Below are 23,538 nucleotides of genomic sequence, written 5' to 3'. Positions count from 1 at the left end.
TATTTTTTGGAGGATGGGCCCCTTATAATACAGGTGTTCCCCGCTATGTAAGTGTTCTAAGAATCCATCAGCATCAGTGTACCAGCTAGCGTTGTAAGAGGTTGCACTTGGGTTCAGGAAGTGTTTTGAGGGGGGGAATTCTGTCAACGCATTTGCCCATTTAACGATGGGTGATTTATGAACATACCTACCCACACCTCACTGAGTGTTCAGCAGTTTTTAACCAAAAATGGCATGATTCCTGTGCCCCACCCTCTCTATTCACCCAGTCTCGACCCAAGCAACTTTTTTTTGTTTCCCCAGATGAAACAATTCCTCAAAGGGAAATGTTTTGCTGATATGTAAGAGGTAAAACAAAAAAACAGCAGAAGCACTCAAAGGCATTAAAACTGACGAGCTCAAAAACTGTTTTGAGCAGTGGAAAAAGCATCTTGATAGGTATCTTGCATCAAACCGAGGGTACTTTGAGGGTGATTGAACTTTAAGCATGTAAGAATAAATATACAATTTTTTGTAAATAAATTCTGGTTTTTTGGGATCCCTCCTTGTAAGCTACTTACTTGATAAATCCATGATGTAAAAAAATCATTTGCAAATAAAGATGTTAAGGTATTATTATTATTTATAAGATGGTATATTATAAGCTAAATCTTAGACTTTATAACTTAGGTAAATAATTTGGTGAAATTTATTAACATGGCAGAGTAAATTGTACACAAAATTTAAGAAATATAATTTTAAAAAAATATTAGAAATATGCTATAGAAATATAATTTTGTGGAAAAAATCTATAAAAATTCATAGAAAGACGTTAAAGAAGACTTAAATGAAAGGAAAACTATACCAAGTTGGTGGATGAGATGGCTTGATATTTTAAAGAGTTAATTCTGCCCATCAGAGCTTTTCATGTGATTTGACAAACTGATTCCAAACTTATTTGAAAGAATAAAGGTCCAAGCATAGGCAAAACAATTCTGGAAAAGAATAAGATAGAGGGCCAGGTTCAGTGGCTCACACCTGCAATCCCAGCCTTTGGGAAGCAGAGGCGGGCAGATTGCTTGAGCCTGGGAGTTCAAGACCAGCCTGGGCAACATAGCAAAACCACATCTCTATGAAAAATCAAAAGATTACCTGGGTGTGGTGGAACATGTCTGTAGTCCCAGCTACTGGGTATGTTGAGGTGGAAGAGTTGCCTCAGCCCAAGAGGTCAAGGCTGCTGTGAGCTGCAGTCAAACTGATCATGCCACTGCACTCCAGCCTGGGCGACAGAGTGAGACCCTGACTTTAAAAAAAAAAAAAAAAGAATAAAGTGGAAGAACTTGTTTTGCCAGATAATAATACTTATTATAAAGCTGTACTATGTAATTAAGATGCTGCAATATGACTGTAGGCATAGACAAATAAAACACCAGAATAGAAGAGAGGGCCAGGAACAGACTGAGATAGATATGAGACTAGATTTATGACAGAGAAAGCTTCATGAGCCAGAGGGGAAAGAACAAACTCTGCAGTGATGCTAGTGGGAAAATGTGTTTATTTGTTTGGAAAAATAAAATAAAATTGGATCTCCATTTTAAACCATGCACAAAAAAATGAAAGTTAAGTGAATTGAAATCCAAGATATGGCAAAATACTTTAGAAAACATACTTTTAGAATAAAATATACAAACTGTATTTATTACTTTGGGGTAGGAAAATAATTCTTAAACAATGCTTAAAAATACTGTAAACCAGAAAAGATTGGGAAAATGTACTGCGTGAAAACTGGCTTTTAGTCATTAAGATTGGCTTCTGGAAATGGCACAGTAGGTTCGTTCTATTGCACTGATCTTCTTGCTTATAACAATTATAAATGTTGGGGGAAAGTAGGAAAGCACGAAAGAGTGAGTAACAGGAGGTGAAACTGGAGAGGTTTCAATACTTGGATGAAGGGTACCCCACTGAGTAAAATCCACACTTCAATGGTGTTTCCCTTGGGACACTCCCTGGTTTGCAGGGCACAGGGCAGATAGAACTCAAGCAGGAAATCACAGTCTAATGGATCCGAGGAGTCAGTTTGAGACCGCAAGAGTACCTGGAACTTGAGTGGCATAACCCCTAAATGAAGAAGTCACAGAGGGAGAAGCCCTGAAATCTGTGTATAAACTCCCTTCAATTCTTGGCTTGCCCTTGAAGTGCACCCTTGAAGTGCACACGTGTGGAGAAAACTCAAAGGAGACTGGGGGAAAATAGCAACTAATAGCTAAAAAAACCCAAACAAATCCCAAATAGAGATGTCAGCAGCTACCCACTGTGAGGGAGTTTAGAGTATGAACCTCACCAAGTTAGAGGGACTTGATAAACAGTGTGACCTTTCCGCCGAAACTCTAAAAGGGCCTATCCTTAGGAATAAAAACTATATTCCAGTACTAGGGAAGTGCAGTAAAATTAAGAGTAAAGCAAAACAGAGTCACCCTAAAGAAAAAAGATACATTACACCAGGGAAAGAGCGAGTGCTGGCTTCTTATCAACGTACTGAAAGCACAAAACCAATTAACCACGAACTCTACATCCAGTGATGATGCCTTTCAGAAATGAGGGTAAAATAAAGACAATTCTAGATAAATAAAAACTGAGATAATCTGTTGTTCTTGTCTGGTAATTCCAGAATCTGTGTTGTCTAAGAGTTTATTTCTGTGACTGATTTTTTAAAAATTATAGATCAGCACTTATTCTTTCCCCATGTCCTGTATCTTAGGCATTTATGAAATTTTCTTGAATTTCTGTTTTTCAGTAATTTTACTATGATAATTTTCTTCCTAGATCTGTGAGCTGTTTTTTGTTTTGTTTGTTTGATCAGATTTGGATATGTGGCCACTAATTCTTCAAATATTTTTCCTGATATATTATATCTCTCCTCTCCTTCATTACAAGAAATGTTAAAGGAAAGTCTGTTAAAGGAGATGACATCAAGTGCAAACTTGGACCTGTAGGAAGGAATGCAGAGTATAGAAATGATAAATATATGAATAAATATAAAACATACCGTCAACAAAGGAAATAAGTCACAGAGAGGGAGCAATGCATGTAACCAATATAGAATTTGTATTCAGTATATATAAATAACTTCTTTAAAACACTTTTTAGAAAAAGAGATCAAAATGGGCATAGGATAACAGATCGTTCACAAAAGAGGAATCACAAATGGCCAATAAATATATCCATAAAACACATGAAAAGAAGTTTTTTAGCTGAAACAATGGTATACCACTTTACACTATCCAGATTAACCGATGCATAAATATGACTATTAATTGTTGACAAGGATGTTAGAGAAATAGGAGTCCTAATCCCCTGCTAGTTGTAGTATAAGTTTTTATAAGCATTGAAAGATTTGGGCATTATTAAGGAAAGTTGAGAATTGCCTGCCCTAGGACCAGCAGATGTGCATACCTTAGAGAAAATCTAGACGTTTCCCTACATAAAAGTTTCAACATTAAAAAAAACTTTTTAAAAAGTTGAACAAAATAAGCAAGTGGCAGAAGGCTAAATAGAGTACGGTATCATTTATAGAATGTTTAAAAACAGTCTTAGGGACCTAGTATAAGTATAGATGCATGGATGGGCATCAGAAATTCCAAATTCAGTATAATGGTTGCCAGTGGGGAAGAAGAAGTAGAAAAAGATCTTGGAGTGATTCACATGCTGTTTCAAGTATATTGAAAACGTTTTATTTCTTAAGCTGAGTGGGGAGTGGGAGAGATATGTTGGGGATGCTGCTTGTAGTACTCTTTTGTACTTCTTAATACTCCTAAAATATTCCCTGATTTTAAAAAAATGTCAAGGAGGTTGCCTTAGTTCAGGAGTTCCTCCACAATAGCCATAAATGCTTTTAGATTGTGAAACAAAAATCTTAGTTTTTAGAAATTTTGTATCACGTTAGCTGTTTAGAGGGACGGTCTTAGTTATTTTTGGTGCTACTTTAGCAGAATACCTGAGACTGAGTAATTTATAATGCACAGAAATGTATTTCTCACAGTTCTGGAGACTGGGAAGTCTAAGATTGAGGTGCCGGCATCTGGCAGAGACCTTCTTGCGGCATCAGCCCATGGCAGAAGGGCAAAGAGAAGGAGGGAAAGGGAGAAGGAGAGGAAGGGAAGGAGAGGGAGAGGAAAGGAAGGAGAGAGACAGGGAGGAAGGAAGAAGGGGAGGGAACACAAAAGGGGGCCACACTTCCTCTCATAAGGAAGCCCATACCAAGATAACAGCATCACCTTCACTGGGCCCCACCTACTAACACTTTTGCATTGGGGATTAATTTTCTAGTACATTCTTTTTCCAGGGATACTTAAAACCATAACAAGGGCTAAAAGTGGAGGAATGGGTTATAACCAGGGAGGAACACCCGGGAACAGTAATTTCCTAGATCCTTTATAGAAAGCTTTGGCTTTTAAATTGTGCTATACACTTTTATTAACAATGCTAATAGTTTTACAGTTTCTCTTAACCAAGTTTTTTTCCTGCTATTAAAAAAGGTGAATGTAACCATGCAGGCTTTTTATTACCATGAGATTTACACTTTAGGAAAATTCTTAATTGTAGGAGAATTAGAATCTGATATTTGGGAAGCATTATGCCTGGTATAAATGCTTTGATTCGGTAGTGATAATGAAATGCATAGGTAAGTCTGAAAAGCCTAGGTTTTTGGTCAGTGAATTCAAATAGAAAACATTTCCCATGAAGTTGAAAACAAGACAACTTAGAAGACTGAGAGCTTTCAAGTTCACATCAACTTCAGTTAAGGAGCAGAGTTTTTCTGGGTTTGTTTTTGTTTTAACTTTTTGTCTTTACAGATTCGCATTTATCCTACAAACATTAACTGTCTCCCAAAAGAGCTTTGTGTTCAGTCTTCAAGTCAAATTGAAGATGTCAGGTTTTTTATTATTTTATTTTTGAGTCGAGGTCTCACTCTGTCGCCCAGGCTGAAGTGCAGTGACATGATCACGGCTCACCACAGCCTCAACCTCCTGGGCTCAGGTGACACTTCCACCTCAGCCTCCCTAGTAGCTGGGACTACAAGGGGCCACCACCACCACACCAGCTATTTTTTAAATTTTTTGTAGAGACAACATCTTGCTATATTGCCCAGGCTGGTCTCAAACTCCTGCACTCAAGCAGTCCTCTCTGCCTTGGCCATCACACCTGGCCAGATTTCATTTTAATCTATCCATTCATTTTCTAGCAAGAACATGGAAGGCTATTAAAGCTCAAAAACTTCTCATGGGACTGTCCTTAGGAGCTAATCGTTTGACTGTTACTTACTGATGTATTAGCATTGTAAGAATGTCACTACGGAGTACCATTAACCTGTCATAGTTGTCATTATATCCATTTGTCCTAAAAGACTCAAATGAGTTATTTTTCATGCCCTCACACTTAAAAGCTATTTTGCTATTTCTTAGTGTTTTATCCATCTTCCACAGTAATACAAACACAGCTATTTATGTTGTCATTGTTCCTAACCTCCCTTTCTGTTGGAGCTGAGAAGAAAACTGCCACTGAGGTTGTTTGGCAACTGGCCAGACACCTGCCCTGAGTCATGGGTCCCAAAGGGATGTTTCAACTGACCTTTTTTTTTTTTTGAGTCATAATCCTTTGAGTTTTCACTTTTCAAAAGCAGGTGCTGGGATAAGAGTGAGGTGTCAAGGCAGGTCGTCAGTCCCTCAGGCTTCTTTCCATGGACTGAATCATTTTTGTTGGCTTGAATAAACAGTGAGCCACTGACCGTTCAAGGATAAGAGCTTCAGTTCAATAGAAAAGAGCCCCAAGCAGTTGTGATTACAGTGGCTCATCCAACTCTTTCTTATGATTCTCCTCTTTAATATTAATAAATTAAATGTTCCTGCCCATAATAAAGGAAGTTTTACACTCTTGTGAGCATAGTATCCAATTCGAGTACTGTACATGGCAGCCTTTTACTGCTACAGAGACTCTACGACAAAGATATATTTTCTGAGAGCTTTATTTGGGAGTTCAGAATGTGAAGATAGAAAGCACAAAAAAAATTGTTTAGATTTTTTTTAAGTGTGCTGAGTTATGATATGTTGTTAGAACCAACTTTGGTTGTTGACTCTTATCTGAAACAGAGAGTGAGTGGTTTGAATGAATACATCTTGCTAAATTATTATTATTTTTTTATTTTTAAATTTAAATTTTAAACTTTATTTTAAAGATGTGGGGTACAATTCAGGGTTAGATATACAAATGTTCATTTATCAGGTACCCTTGTTGATGAGGTGTGCCCCGCTCCCCTGGCAGATTCCCATTACTACCAATCCCACCTCCCCCAACCCCCCGCAGTTTCCCACTACTGCCAATCCTTTTCTTGTAGTATTACAATAATTGTTCAAGGTCTGCTTATGAGTAAGAATATGTGATACTTAGTTCATTGTTTCTGTGATAGATCACTCAGTATTATAGACTCTAAGTTCATCCAAGTTGCTGTGAAGTTCATAATTTTGTCCTTCTTTATGGCTGCATAATATTCCATCGTGTATATGTACCACATCATTTTTTACCCAGTCTTCTTTTGATGGGCAGTGCAGTTGGTTCTATGTTTTTACTATTGTGAATAATACTGCAATAAACATGCATGTGCAGGTTTCTTTTTTATAGAGTGATTTGAATTCCTCTGGGTATATTCCCAGTAGGGGGATTTCAAGGTTGTATGGAAGGTTGATTTTTAGATTTTTTAGGAATCACCACACTTTTCCATAGAGGTTGTACCTGTTTACACTCCCATCAACAGTCTAGAAGTGTTCCCTTTTCTCTGCATCCTCTCCAGCATCTGTTGTTTTTTGAGTTATTGATGATGACCATCCTGACTGGAGTTAGATGGTATCTCAGTGTGGTTTTGATTTGCATTTATTTGATGACTAGTGAGACTGAGCATTTTTTCATGTATCTGTTGTCTGCTCGTATGACTTCTTTTCAGAAGTGTCTGTTCCTATCTTTTGCTCACTTTGTAATGGGTGTTTTTTTTTTCCCCAGCATGTTTGAGTTCCTTGTAGATCCTAGATGTTAGACCTTTGTCAGATATACAGTTGGCAAATATTTGTCCCCAGTCTGTGGGCTGTCTCCCCGCTCTCTTGATGGTTTTTTTGGCTTTGCAGAAGTTTGTCAGTTTAATGAGGTCCCACTTGTCTAGCTTATCTCTAATAGCGTGGGCACTTGGGGTTTTGGTCAGAAATTGGTTGCCCATTCCAATTTCCATAAGGGTGTCTCCTGCATTTTAATTTTCTAAGGTTCTTATAGTTTGAACTTTAACATTTAGGTCTTTGTCCATTTAGAGTTGATTTTTGTGTACGGTAATATGTAGGGGTCTTGTTTTAATCTTCTGCATGTCGTTCTGCTAATTTAAGCATCAAAAGAGTAGTTCTCCAACATTTGGTGTTTTTCAGTGTCATTTCCTTTGTTATTTTTGTTCATTAAAGTTCTTGAGAACAGCTGAAATAATGCTATTTTTTCTATATTTACATTTCTATAATCCAAAAGGCATTTTTCATCTTCAGGTAATTAAACTGTGGTTTGCCTTTTTATCATAGCTATTCAGTACAAAATCATAAATAAGTAAAAGGCAGCAATGGTGCCTGTCACATATGCTGGTTAGAAGACAACTTGGATTACAGTAGGAGATGGGAACGATGAGAGAAGAGACAGTGGGGAACTGGAAGGAGAGCCAGATTTCAATGTACAGGAAGTTGTGACCCAGGAGTCAACACTTACATCCTAAAAAAATGGCCACCAAGTTTCTGAAGTGACACATTTAATAACTGGAAAGGGTCCAAGGGAATATCATGGACAGATCACCTTGACTTAGAGGGCCATGGAAGTGCTCATTGTCAAAATTATTCCCACAATTTACTTTTTTAATACAGTCTAAAAAGAAGTAACTACAAAATGGTTATGCTGATGTCCTATGCATCATGGCTTACTTAGAAAATGTTGCTGTGTGCTGTATTTGTTCACATAAACAAAAATAATAATCAAATCCTTACAGATCCAGTTTTGTTTTTACTACATCCTAAGCTCTTTTTCCTGTAGTTTCCAGGAACAGACATTTCTAGAACTGTCTACATAACTTTGTTGAAGAGGTATGGACTATTAGCAAACTGACAAGGGATCCACATTGACTCAGTACTTAGAAACAGTGTCATATTGGGCAAATTACTTAACTTTTAGGAAATTTCATTTTTTTTCTTTTGTTTTTGTTTTTAGTTTTTTTTGAGTCAGAGTCTCTCTCACTCTGTCACCCAGACTGGAGTACAGTGGCATGCTCATGGTCACTGCAGCCTCGACTTGCTGGGCTCAAATGATCCTTCCAGCCCTGCCTTTCAAGTAGCTGGAACCAGAGTTGTGTACCACCATGTCCAGCTAATTTATTTATTTATTTATTGTAGAGATGAGGTCTCACCAAGTTGCCCAGGCTGGCCTCGAACCCCTGGGCTCAGGTAATCCTCTTGCCTTCATCTGCCAAAATGCTAGGATTACAGGTGTGAGCCACCATGCCCAGCCCATTTTCTTATTTAAATTTTTTTTAATACCTGCCTAGATGACTTAGAATGCTTTTGGCATACTGCAAGTAGCAGCAGAATACCTTCCTCTCATGGACTTAAACATAAATAAAATGTATCTTCTAAAACATGAAGTTCAGGAGTAGACCTGGCTTCAGCATAGATTGTATCAACAGCTGACAGATGTCAACTATTGCCATGGGTGGCTCTGTCCTCAAGATGGCCTAGTGGCTGTGGCCATTCCAGGGTCGATCCAAATTAGCTACATCAATGTTGAGGGAAAATAAGGCAGTCTATTCCTGTATCTTTTTTTTAATTTTTAGTTTTTTAAATTCTTCTTTGTGAGGTACAATTCATGGTTAGGTATACAAATGTTTATTATGCAGGTACCCTTGTTGATGAGGTGTGCCCCGCCCCCGGCTGGTTCCCACCACTGCCAATCCCTTTCTTATAGTATTATGATAATTGTTCAAGGTCCGCTTATGAGTGAGAATATATGGTACTCTGTTCTTTGTTTCTGTGATAGATCACTAAATATGATCAACTCTAAATCCATCCAAGTAGCTGCACAGTCCATATATTTGTTCCTCTTTATGGCTGCAAAAAATTCCATTGTGCATATGTACCACATTTTTTTTTTAAATCTAGTCTAGTTTCAGTGGGCAGCACAGTTGTTTCCATGTTTTTGCTATTGTGAATAGTGCTGCAATAAACATGCGTGTGCAGGTATCTTTTTTGCAGAATAATTTGAGTTCTTCCAGGTATATTCCCAATAGGGAGATTGCTGGGTCATGTGGAAGGTCAGTTTCTAGTTCTTTCAGAAATCACCACACTATGTTCCAAAGAGGTTACACTAGTTTGCATTCCCACCAGCAGTGTAGAAGCGTTCCTTTTTCTCCACATCCTTGCCAGCATCTGTTGTTTGTTTTATTAATGATGGCCATTCTTATTGAGGTTAGGTGATGTCTCAATGTAGTTTTGATTTGCATTTATCTGATGATTAGTAAGACTGAGCACTTTTTCATGTGTCTGTTGGCTGTCCATATATCTTCTTTTGAGATGTGTCTATTCTTGTCTTTTGCCCACTTTTTAATGGGGCTGTTTGATTTTTTCCTTTTGGCACGTTTGAGTTCCTTGTAGATCCTGGATGTTAGACCTTTGTCAGATGTACAGTTGGCAAACATTTTTTCCCATTCTGTGGGCTGTCTCCCTGCTCTCTTGATGGTTTCTTTGACTTTGCAGAAGCTTGACAGTTTAATGAGGTCCCACTTGTCTATCTTATCTCTTATGGCATGGGCACTTGGGATTTTGATCAGGAATTGGTTGCCAGTTCCAATTTCCATAAAGGTGTCTCCTGCATTTTCTAAGGTTCTTATAGTTTGAGGTTTTGCATTTAGGTTTTTGATCCATTTAAAGTTGATTTTTGTGTATGGTGATAGGTAGAGATTTTGTTTTAATCTTCTGCATGTGGTCAGCCATTTCCCCTGGCTCCATTTACTGAATAGATTCTCCTCTCCCCAGTGGTTTCTGTTCAGAGGCTTTGTCAAAGATGAGTTGGTTCAGAAATTGAGGTATTGCTTCCAGAATCTCTATCCTGTTCCATTGGTCTGCATGCCTGTTCTTGTACCAATATCAGGCTGTTTTGATTATTGTAACCTTATAGTAAAGTTTGACGTCTGGAAATGATACCTCCTGCTTTATTTATTTTGCTAAGGATTGTTTTAGCGATTCGTGATCATTTATGTTTCCATATGAATTTCTGTATTGTCATTTCCAGTTCTAAGAAGAATGTTGTTGGTAATTTAATGGGTTTTGCATTGAATCTGTAGATTGCCTTAACAATGTTGATTCTTTCCAGTTCATGAGCATGGAATATTTTTCCATTTGTTTGTGTCTTCTTGGATTTCTTTGAGCAGTGTTTTGTAGTTTTCATTGTAAAGGTCTTTCGCTTCTCTGGTTAGGAACATGCCAAGGTACTTCTTTTTTGTGTGTGTGTGTGTGTGGCTATTGTGAGTGGGACTGTGCTTTTTATTTGGTTCTCTGCCTGCTTGTTGTTAGTGTATAAGAATGTGACTGTCTTTTGCACATTTATTTTGTCCCCCCAAGACTTTGCCAAAGTCCTTTATCAGTGTGAGTGGTTTTTGACAGATTCTCTTGGATTTTCGAGGTATAGGATCATATTGTCAGCAAAGAGGAATAGCTTGACTTCCTCTTTTCCTATTTGAATACCCCTGATTTTCTTCTCTTGTCTAATTGCTCTAGCTAGGACTTCCAACACAATGTTGAACATGAGGGCTGACAGTGGGCAGCCTTGTCTTGTTCCGGTTTTCAGGGAAAATGTTTCCAGTTTCTGTCTGTTTAGCAATATGCTGGCTGTGGGTTTATCGTAGATGGTGCTTACTATTTTGACATATGTTCCTTCTATACCTAGGTGTTTGAGGGTTTTTATCAAGAAGGGATGCTGGATTTTATCAAAAACTTTTTCTGCACCTAATGATATAATAATGTGGTTCTTGCTTTTACATCTATTGATGTATTTATTTACAATGATGGTCTTGCAGATGTTGATCCAGCCCTGTATCCTGGGATTGAAGCCTACTTGGTCATGGTGGATGGTTTTTAAGATGTGTTATTGGATCCGACTTGCTAAACTCTTGTTGAGAATTTTTGCATCTATGTTCATTAAGGCTATTGGCTTGTAGTTCTCTTTCTTTGTTGGATCTTTACCCGGTTTGGGTATCAACATGATGTAAACTTCATAAAATGATTTGGGGAGAGTCCTATCTTTGTCGATTGCCTGGAATACTTTCAATAGGATCAGTATCAGCTCCTCTTTGTACGTTTTGCAGAATTCTACTGAAAGCTGTCCGGTCTGGGGCTTTTTTTTTTTTTTTGTAGGTAGTTTTCTTGTGATGGAGTCAATATCCTGGGTTGTTATTGGTGCGTTTAGTGTCTCAATGTCTTCTTGTTTCACCCTTGGGAGGTGGTGTGATGTTAGAAACTCCTCAATTTCATTTAGGTAATCAAGTTTGCTTCCATACAGGTGTGCATAGTAATCTCTGATAAATTTTTGTATTTCTTCAGGGTCGGTTGTGATTTGATCTTTTGTATTTCTGATTGTGTTTATTTGGGTTTTTTCTCTCTTCTTCTTGGTCATTCTGGTCAGGGATCCATCTATTCCTGTATTCTTAACTTAATACTGCAAAAGCATGCTCATAAAATTCTACCCCAGACTTTCCTTATATCCTATGCTTCTACTATTTCATCATCAGCCCAAAACTACACAAATCACTAGCAAGGAGGATGAGATTATTATAACTGCTTTAGACAAATCTATTTGGGAAGAATGAGTGCTTTCTGGTGAGGATTAAATGCAGCCGCATATATTAACATCCTGAAATTTAGTAAGCATTTAGTGTTATATCCTTAGTATACAGTATGTAAAAAATATTTTGTATTTCTTTACATATTTGTTATATTATTTCATGCTCAAATTGGACATTAGCTACATGTAAATTTCCCTTTTCCTAAGATATTCCCAAGAATTATTCTTCTCTTTATGAATGTAGCTAAACGTTTTAGCTAATGAGGGAAGATGTATAAAGTCTGTATAATTTTTACATAGGCCTTGTATGAATTTCATGTATCAGGGCTGTCGTGGAGTCACATGGGATAGGCAGTGCTTGCTTGAAATCACATTTGGTTTTGGAGAATATGGTGTTCTCATTCTTAAGGGGAGATATAAAGTCATTTTCAAAACTTTGAAAGGAAATTAGGTGCCTGTACTACATAAGCATAATCATGTCGATTGCTACAGTGCCAAAAATGATCCATAGCCAGGAAATTAAAAGCATTAAGTCTGTTTTTAGCATTAATAAGTTCTTTTTTCCTTAGTAACTTGGGAAAGAGCAATGAACTTTACCTTATCAACACATTTTCTCTCACGTCAGTGGCAGTGCTATTCAAACAGCAGTGTGTGCCTAGTAAAGATTTGGTTTTTACATTATCGATGGGGCTGGCTTTACTTTGGAAGAATTATGTAACAAACTAATCGACATACAAATAAAGACCAATGTTTATTTTCCATTTGCCTGATTAGCTTTTTTCCTTTGTCTTGGCTTCAGGATATCTTTCTCAGTGTTTTCTCCATTTTGGCCACCCTTCTTCCCCTTCTCTCCCCACCTCGAGTTCTATACCACTATCATTTCATTCACATTATTTTTGTTTGGTCCTTTATTGTGTCTATTAGTTTTCAAATTTTGGATGATTTTTTTTTTTTGTATGTTTTTTGAGTCAGGATCTCACTCTGTAGCTCCAGCTGGAATGCAGTGGAATCCAGCTGGAATGATAATAACTCACCATAGCCTTGACCTCCTGGGCTCAGGAGATCCTTCCACCTCAGCCTCTTAAGTAGATGGGATTACAGGCGTGTTCTACCACACATGCCCAGCTTTTCTCTCTCTGTCTCCCTCTCTCTCTCTCCTTTTTTGGTAGAGACAAGGTCTTGCTATGTTGCTTAGGCTGGTCTCGAACTCCTGGCCTCCAGCAAAATTCTTCTGCCTTGGCCTCCCAAAGTGCTGTAATTACAGGTATGAGTTACCATACCTGGCCTAAATTTTGGGTGATTTTTGTTGTTAGAACACAAAGTCTGAAGAGTTGTTAGTTACACAGCTTGACACTCAGTTCATTGGTGACCAGATGTGGATGGTTCCTATGAGACCAGCAGTTCCAGGATGACCTGAGAACTTGGATAAAATACACAGTGTGCCCACAGTTTCTTTGTAAATAAGTGCTCTGGAACATTGGTTTCATGCTTTGACCTTGATATGATACCACATTTGGAGGATGAAGGATTGGATGAAACTCTTTTAAAGTATGACCAAGTTGAAGCCCAAGATTGAGAATATTTACGATGTTACTTTGGAGGTTTCCTAATTGTAACTAATCAATATGGAGCACCTAAAAAGAGCAACTAAGGCTTGCTCTATGTAATTCTGATATCAGAGGAAAGAATGAGGGAACTAGATATTTGCTAGGCATTATGCTGACAAGGAACAAGAACATGGAAGAATAGGAGTGATTTCACTCAGTGAACCAAAGTGATTGTGTCCAAACCTGGAAGAACATCAGAATCACTTAGGAAGTTCTTCAGCAGTGCGGGATTCTTGTTCCCGGAGATTCTGCTTTAGTGAATGGATTCATTTTATCGAATCGATGAATCATAATTGATTAATATGGCTATTCCTCTTTCACTAGTTATTTAGATTTTCCCTGAATTTGCTGTCAATCCCTTGCTCCTGAATCTTTACTGTTCTTCATATCCTCAAATATTAAATTAAACTCCTAGCCCACCTTTCAGAGCTCTCCCAAGTGTGTCTTTCCCCTTCAGAGCTCTCCCAAGTGTGTCTTTCCCCTTCAGAGCTCTCCCAAGTGTGTCTTCTCCTATCTTCGCAGCTTTCTTAGATTATGGGTTTGCATTTTAATTTGAAATAATTGGGGCAGTTATTAGATGATGAGCGTAGACTAGTCATAAACATTTGGAAACTACTCAACCTCAGGAGTAATCAAATTAGGGCAAGTTAAAACCCTAAGCTATTATTTTTTGTTGTAATTACCTGGCATGAGTGCAGTGTCAAAGAATATTTTGGGATGGGTGCAATGTCAAAGTCACTCTGCTACACTGCTCTTGGGAATGTGAATTGGTAAAACCTTTCTGGAAAGCATTTTGACATTATGCATCAATAGCTTTGAAATAATTCATGTTCTTTGATGCAGTTCTGTCATTGGGAAACTGTCCTAGGGAAATAGAAGATATGGAAACCAAAATGTTTATGCAACAATGTTCACTGCTCTGTATTTTATGGTAACAAAAAATTGGAAGAAGCACAAATGTCCAGCAATAAAGAAATTGTTCAACAACAAATATCATCTCCACATGATGGAATATCATTCATTCAAAATCATGGGGAGTTTTTTGGTGGTAAAATAAATATAACATAACATTTACCATTTTAAGTATACCATTCAGTGGCATTAAGTACATTCATATTGTCATGCAACCATCACCCCCATCCATCCACAGAACTTTCTTCATCTTGTGAAACTAAAACTCTTTATCCATTAAATAATTTCCCGTTCTCTCTTTCCCCAGCTCCTGCCACCATTCTACTTTCTATACATTTCTGTGAATTTGACTACTCTGGGTACCTCATGTAAATTATATAGTATTTGTTTGGGTTTTCATGTTTGTGTGACTGGCTTATTTCACCTAGCATAAGTTCCTCAAGCTTAATCCATGTTGTAACATATGTCATAATTTCCTTTCTTTATAAGACTGAATAGTATTTCATTGTATGTCTGTGTCACATTTTGCTTACCCATTCATCTGTTGATGGACATTTGGGCTGTTTCCACCTTTTTTGACTATTTTTTAAAATGCTGTTTTGAGCAGAGATGTAACAATACCTCTTTAAGATACTATTTCAATTATGTTAAGTGTATATCCAGAAAGAAACTGTGATTTAGAAAAATATTTCATAGGAACATGTGTTATGATATCTTGTAGAATTAAGCAATGCATTATAAAAATAACATAATTCTTTTTTTTTTGGAAAAAGAAGTATAAGCATGGTAAAAGGACTGAAAAACATAGTTAAAATTTGGGAGTCCTTCTTTTCTTCCTGAGCTTTCTATTATAATAAGAAATGTATAAAAATAAATAGTAGCTGGGCTCGGTGGCTCAGCCTGTAATCCCACGCCTTTGGGAGGCTGAGGTGAGTGAATTGCCTGAGCCTGCGGGTTCGAGACCCGCCTGGGCAGCAAGACCTCATCTCTACAATAAATCAAAAAATCAGCCGGGCGTGGTAGCGCATGCCTGTAATTCCAGCTACTTGGAAGGCTGAGGCAGAAGGATCGCCGGAGCCCAGGAGGTCGAGGCTGCGGTGGCCGGAGCGGCCACTGCACTCCAGTCTGGGCGACAGAGTGAGTCTCCAACTCAAAAAATAAATAAATAATTAATTAAATAAATAGTTATTTTGAGAGAGGGTTATCCCCCACCCCACCAAACCTTCAGATCAAAGCATTCATTTTCATTCATACACTGTCCTGCTTTGCTCCTGAGTTATTTTATAAGAGATAATTTCAGAAATGTCCCTAGAGATGTAAAACACCACAGAACTCTAATTTAATTACCTGCATGTATCACAAAAAGAATCACAGCTATTATATCACAAACAAGGAAAAACAGAAAGAATTGACTTGAGTTCAGTGTCTTCTTTGTTGGAAAGCAGTTGCTCTAGCCAGAATTCAAGAGTATTTCCTCTATTCTTTATTTTTATTGAACATACAAAAATGAGCAGATGCAAAAAGTGAATAAAATCTTTATTATGAAGACTTCATCATTCACTTCCTCATTCACTTCATCCATCATTCAAGAATTTGCTGCTTTTAAGCTAGTTTGCAATCAAGTGACAAATATAGTGCTAATAATATGGCAGTCCTTGAACAAAAATCTATTACTTCGAAAGTTTGAAAGAGAAGTTTGTGTCTTTTAAATGTGAGTGAATAAAAGAATGCTAATTATTTTTCCTCTTTCAACAAATATTTAATACTAAAATTTTAAAAAATCAATAGAAATGGATATAACTTCCTACTGTCACTCAAATAACGGCATTTGTAGCCACTAAAATTTTCTTAAGACGTAAATATCTAGTTCCCTCCCCAAGATTGGTTTTCTTCATGAAATCTTCTCTAATTTAGCTTACTCCTGTTTAATCATTCTATTTCTTTATCTTTTATAGTTTCATACTATTAATCATTATTTATCAATTTCTTTATTTACAGTCTTGCATATTGTTCATGTTTATCCTTGTACTCCTTAAACTGTGACATTTTCAACAACATAAAACTCTTCTTTGGTGTATTTTTATAGGCACATTTCAGCAATATTGTCATATAAGTATTTTTGAAATATTAGCCTGTTGTCTACTGATACGATCAAATATATTTTGTGGAAAACACCCTTGGTTCTTAGAATATTGCAATACCTGTTTCTGTTGTATATAAAATACAAACTTTATCCTTAGTATAAAAGCAATGATTTCAACTTTTATCATGTTTATTTTTTCTGTTTTACTCAACTCTCTTTTACTGAAAACAAAAGTGAAAAAAAATCCAAAAAATAATGAAAAAGAACTGGAAAACATTTTTGTAACCCAAACCAAAGGTAGATAGAGCCATACAGAGAAAAGTGCTCAGGCTTTCCAAACCAAAGGGTAGATAGAGCCATACAGAGAAAAGGGCTCAGGCTTTGGAATCCAGCAGAACTGGCTAGATTTCCTGCTTGACCACTTCTACACTGCATGACTTAATATTTCAGTGCTTCAATTTCCTTACTGGAAAGGAATTCTTCCTACCTTAAAGAATTGTCCGAATTATAAGTATTATGCCTGAAGTGTCCCATTCAATGCCTTGTACCTAATAGATACTCAGTCATCAGAGGCCGCTGCTAGTCTTTATTTTACAATTGATGTTAATCACAGCTTTCTTTAGTAGAGAATATTGTCTGTGATATATTGTGTTATTGTTAGAAATATACTATCCCCATTTGTAGGAACATTATATATTTCCACCCTGTAACACCAGGCTTGGTTGTGTGTCTTGCCTGATGTTGAGAGAAATTTTGTGTACCATATATGCTTTTTCCTTGGCCATTTCCATGAGAAAGCTGCTCCTTCAGGCTGAATCCCAGAAGGAAGACAATGTGGTGTAGAGTCAATCCATAGCATAGGATTCATGGCACAGACATGTGGCATGATCAGGCATTGCAAGCCATTGGGATTTGTGAGTTGTCTGATAATCGTGGCACATTTACCAAATGACCAAAATGTCATCTTCAGCTAAAATCGAGACTTTAATTATTTTAACATTTAACATGGTTTTTAAAATCAAGTTTGAGTCTTAAGAAAACAGCAAAATGATAAAATATGGATGGAAAATTAACACCAAGGAACTAGAAAATATAAATATGGCAGCAATAAGGATCAATCTGCTTGCTATGACTGAACTTCAAGCCAATAAGCTTTTTAGTAATAGTATGGGGAAAAAAAGAATTATATGCCACTTCTTTGGAAGAAACTAAGCTCTAATAAATTAAAAGGATGTAAACAGCAGTGTCAATATTTTAATTGAATCAGTAAACTCCAATAACATTAAGATACAGTACAGTGAAAGTGATATGCGATTCACTAATTTAATGGTGTTCCAAGGATGTAATTTCTGGTCATATGGTTTTATCAAGATCAGGGTTTAGATCACTAAAGGAAGTTAATAGATTATTTATATCTTGTGTGAACTGCTGCATTTATCACTTATCTCAGTCTGGTTCTTGGTAGGAAGTAGATACATTTTTTTCATCATTTCCCAAATATTTCATAATCACCTGCATTGAGTCAGACATTCTGATGATTCAAGTCCTGGAAATTCATTGATCAACCAGACTGATAGGGTTCCTGCTTTCATGGAGTTCACATTCTATTGGGGGAGGAAGATGATAAAAAGAACAACTTCAGATTGTTATAATTTCTGTAAACGATATAGAACAATTCAGAGTTTCCCTAATGTGTGATTTCCGAGAAATTTTTTCATTCTACCCATATTGTAATATTTATGGGTGTAAAGTTGTTCCAGATATCTTTTAACTTTATTTTCAATGCCGATTGGATCTATACTGGTGTCTCCTTTTTTTTGTTTATGAGAACATAGCAATAATTTCTATTCTCTTTTCATCCCTTTGTCTCTCTTTCTCTCTGATGGGCAGTCTGCATAGGAGTTTATCAATTTTATTAATCTTTGCTAAGAACCAATTTTTGACACTACTGATTTTCTTTGTTGTACATTTGCTTTCCATTTAATTGATTTTCTGCTCTTTATTATGCCCTTCTTTCAACTTTGGGGCTAATATGCTGGGGTTTTTTTTTTTCAGATGTTAGCATAGGGCATTGACTTTTCAACCTTGCTCCTTTTCCAATATATGCATTTAACAGTATATTTTGTTTTGCAACCTAGAACTTTGAAATATTGGATTTTCTTTTTCTTTCTTTCTTCTTCTTTTTTTTTTTTGAGTTGGAGTCTCACTCCATCAGATTTTCAATATTGTTCAGCCCAAATACCTTCTAATTTTCAGTGTGATTTCTTCTTTGACCCTTGTGTTGTTCAGGAGTGGTTTGCCCAATTTCCAAACATATATTTCTTGAATATTCTCAAATTTAGTTCTGTTGTGGTGAGAGAACATATTTTGCATTATTTCAGTCCTTTGAAATTTGTTGAGAAGTTTTATGGCCCAGAATGTTAGGTAAAGTTTTCCAGACAAGTCATTAGATTAACTTGGGTAAGGTTAATCATACTGTTCAAATATTCTATACCCTCAATGCTAAGTTTTGTCTGATCATCATTGAGAGTGTTTTAAAATCTCTAACTATAACTGTAGATTTGTATATCTGTTGTTGCAGGACTATTCATTTTTGCTTTATGTGTTTTGAAGCTATGCCAATAGGTACATTTAGGACTATCACATTTTTCTGTTGAATTTATCTTTTTATCATTATGAAATGTCCCTCTTTTCTCGTATAATAATTTTTGTGTTAAAGTCAGCTTTGTCTGATATTAATACTTAATCATAACAGATTTATTTATGTACCATTTCACTTTCAACATACCTGTGTCCTTATACAGGTTGAGTATCCCTTACCTGAAGTGCTCGGGACTAGAAGTGTTTCAGGTTTTGGATTTTTTCAAATTTTGGAATATTTGCATCATACTTACTGGTTGAGCATCCTTGATCTGAAAATCAAAAATCTGAAATGCTCCAATAAGCATTTTCTTTGAGCAACATGATGGAGTTAAAAAACTTTTGAATTTTGGAGCATTTCAGATTTCAGATGTTCAAATTAAGTTTACTCAACCTGTATTTAAAGTGTCTCTTATAAATAAATATAGTTGCTTTTTCTTTTTTTGCTGTTGTTGTTAAATCTAATTTGAAATACATATTTTATTAAGAATGTTTAGATCACTTACATTTAATGTGGTAACTGATAGTTATGGTTATGCCAGTCATCTTGCTGTTTATTTTCTTCCTGTTTCATATGTTTTTTGTTCCTTTAGCCCTCCGTTCCTGCTTTATTTTTTATTTTTATTTATTTATTTACTTTTGAGTTGGAGTCTCCCTCTGTCACCCAGACTGGATGGAGTGCAGAGGTTGCTCCCGGCCACCGCAGCCTCGACCTGCTGGGCTCCGGCGATCCTTCCGCCTCAGCCTTCCGAGTAGCCGGAATTACAGGCACGCGCTACCACGCCTGGCTGATTTTTTGATTTAATGTAGAGATGAGGTCTCGCCAAGTTGCCCAGGCGGGTCTCGAACCCGCGGGCTCAGGCAATCCACTCATCTCAGCCTCCTAAAGCGCCGGGATTACAGGCTGAGCCACCGAGCCCGGCTTCCTGCTTTATTTTTATTAATTTAGTATTGCATTTACTTCTACATTAACACTTCAGTAATGCTTTTTATATTATCCTTTGAGTAGTTCTCTGGAGACTACGTCTGAATCCTTGACTTTTATGGGGGAGGACCCCAAAGAACCCAGAATTTATTTGTAAAAAATTGTCTATTTATTCTTATTAATTTAATCTTCAGTCTCCTTCAAAGTACTCTCTGTTTGATGTGATACACTTATTGAGGCCTGGAAGTCATGCTGGCTTTGATCAGAAACTCCTGAACACGCAGCGCAGTGTGGGCAGGTGCGTTGTCATGGTAGAAGAACCAGTCACTTATTTGCCACAATTTGGGACATTTCTTCCATAAATCGTTATGTAACCCTCTCAAAACTTCCAGATAAAAACTTTGATTGACTGTTTTGATCTAGAGGAACAAATTCTGAGTGTACTACAAGGGGCTGTCCTCCAAAAGATAATTCTAGTTTGCTTGTTTTTTTTGGGGGGGTGCTTGTATAGTTTCCCTTACATTTTGTATTTTGACACTTCCTGAACAAGGAAAGAAACTTAGAGTAGTTTAAATAATCAAAAGTTTTTAAATAATTTATATATTTTATATCTACTCATGTATTTATTCTTTCTGATGCTCTTTCTTTCTGAAGTTCAGTGCTTCCAGCTGAAAGCATTTTCCTTTAATCTGGAGTACTTTTAGTATTTTTTGTAGTTCAGATCTGCTGGCAACTAGTTCTCCCAGTTTTTGCTTGTCTGATAACATTTTTTTTAACTTTTTTTCTTTTATTATTCTAGAGATGTCACCACATTGTCTTCTGGCTTCCATAGTTTATATTGCAAAGTAAGCTATCAGTTTTATTGCTCCTTGGAAAGTAATGTATCTTTTTTTCCTCTGGCTGATTTTAAGACTTTCCTCCGTGTTTTTTGTTTCAGCATTTAGACTGTGATAACTCTTATTTTATCCTGCTTGAGTTTTGCTGAGCTTCTTGAATCTGTGGTTTGATGTTTTCATCAGTTTTGAAATATTTGTATCCATTTTATTGTCAAATATTTTTTGTGTTTATATTCTTTTTCTGGGGCTACAATATTGCTTAGATTAGGCCATATAAATATGTCTCATACATTTTTTATGCTCTGTCATATGTGTGTGTGTGTGTATTCTTCTTTTTTCTCTCTACTTCAGTTTAGACAACTTCTATTAACATAAGATTTAATTCACCAAATTTTCTGCTCTGCCTAGTTAACTTTTAAGCCCAAACAATGAATTTTTGTTTTCAGGTATTGTATATTTTTGTTCTAGAGAATTTGATTTTATTTGTTTTAGAGTCCAAATCTCTGTTGAAGTTGGTTACCTTTTCATCCATTTTGCTCATCTTTTTGTCTATTTTCTTTACCATATTTACCATAATTATTTTAAAGTCCTTATCTTCAAACTCTCTTATCTGTGTTCTCTGCAGGTTAGTTTATCTTGGCTGTGTTTGCACTTGTTTATTTGTCATATTCTTCTGGCATTTTGCATGTATCATATTTCTTTATTGTATCCCAGACATTTTGTATTTAAGAATTATTGTGACTAGAGATGATTTTATTTTCTCCCAGAGATGCTTCTCCCTTTCCTCTGTTAGCCATGTAGGGTAAGAAACTGACCTCAAATGCAATTGAGTTGGGTTGGGTCTGGGTTTCAGTTGTAGTTGACCTTTTCTATTTCTGTCTTGTCTCTGCTTCTTGACTCTGGTCCTTCTTAACTTTGATTAACAGCCAGGTGGATCTCTATCTTCTAATTACTTAAATACTATGGAAGATTTTATATCTACCATTTTGAGTTTTGATTTTAACTCTTTATTTTCCCACATCACTTAGCTCCAAAATCGGGTATATTTCTTTAGACCTTTCATATATTGTTGCAGGTTTCTCTCCCTAGTGGGAGTTTGCTGCTAAGCACTGCTAGATCAGGAAGTTTCAGTCTGTTACCCCAACCCTACCCTCACCCCCAGCCTCCTATAACACAGCATTTCAACAAATGTACTGTGGAGAGAATGGCCACTCTTTCAGGCTTCATGCTGTCATGCCAGCCCATGCAACTATCAGGAAGTCCACTAGATTGTCTTTTCCCTGGTAAAGTTTCAAATAGGTTGGGTTTTTCTATGTATGCCAAGCCCAAACCTAATCTTATGGTAATAATCAGCAAATGCTGCCATGGAAGACAACAGCAGTTCAGCTCATCTTGGAAGGATACTTCTCTTTCTGGAGTTTTCTTTCAGTGATTTTTTTTGTTGTTGCTTTAATAGATCTCTAATGTCCATAAAAATATATTGTTGATACATATCCCTTTCCCCCTAGTTGTTGAAGCAGGAATGATAGCTTCCAAGTAGACCACTGCATCTTACTTGGAAACACAAGTCTTCCCCTGACATTTAATATTCTTCTACAATATAAATTGATATGTAGCTTTGCAACATTTGGAATATATCTTATTACATATTATACTTCATAGCATTATTGCAAATTCAGAGTAATTTTTCATCGTGTCACAAATACCCTTGTAACTAAATTTCTGATTACATATTTAATGTTTTTTCTTGGTATAAATTTGTAAATGTGCAATTGTGTCAAAAGAGAAACTAGTGGACTTCCTATACATAGTTTTAAAAAAAAGTTATAGTTTTTATATTGGCAAATGTCTACCAAGAATGTACTTACTTACTTTTTCAGTGTGCAAGAAATCCCACTTCTGTAGTGGTATAGTCATGACTTATGATAGTATTTTCTTTCTTTTGTAATATACCTACATGCTCTTTTGATCTCCAGAACACATTAAGACTTTTTCTTCTATACAGTACTCAACTTGATGTGAGAGTGATGGGAGCCCTAGAAGGATATAAATTATTAATTTTATTGGTATTTATATTTTAGTTTAAAATACAAAAATATATATTGTTTGTGGTAACAGAAAAACATATGTAAACACAAATATTCATTTGGATTGCTTTGGCACATTGGACACTAATATTGATTGATTGATTTGAGTATGTCTTGATTTTTCCATCTTCCTTTTTATATGCTTAAGAGAGATATTTCTTTGGTTTCAGAGAAAATGAAAGAATGCATTTTGATGTGAATTGGTAGAAAGGGAACTTCTTTCTTCTCCGAAACCCCTTTTTGTTGGGATTCTATACCTGCTTCTGAACAAAGACAAAGACCTAAGTCTTAGAAGTTATGACTTTCTTTGATATGACTTTGAATATCTGTAATCTGAGTGCATGCTTTTTCTATTTTAGAATGGAAACATCTAACTTTTGGAAAGATAAAAATGCTTTTTAATCACTTACAGTGATGCAGGTGGAATTTTTTTTTTTTCCATATTCTACAGGCACATAATCAACAGAGCCAACTAGTTAAGATTAATACTTATTTGATTTTGTTTTCATTCAGATATACTTGTTCAACTTAAAAAGTTAGACCGTTAAAAAAGTACATGGTCCTCAATATC

At 36.3% G+C, this 23,538-nt stretch overlaps 1 protein-coding gene across 1 annotated transcript in view; it reads left to right on the top strand.

The window, feature by feature from the left end:
* Positions 1 to 23,538, top strand: part of MAP3K5 (mitogen-activated protein kinase kinase kinase 5) — a 236,106-nt gene that overhangs the window by 94,097 nt on the left and 118,471 nt on the right. The gene's annotated exons all lie outside the window — the stretch shown is intronic.

The sequence above is a fragment of the Carlito syrichta genome, unplaced genomic scaffold (assembly GCF_000164805.1).
Source record: "Carlito syrichta isolate Samal-C Ts95f unplaced genomic scaffold, Tarsius_syrichta-2.0.1 Scaffold289251, whole genome shotgun sequence".
NCBI classification, from domain to species: domain Eukaryota; kingdom Metazoa; phylum Chordata; class Mammalia; order Primates; family Tarsiidae; genus Carlito; species Carlito syrichta.
This window is presented reverse-complemented; position numbering and strand designations above follow the sequence as displayed.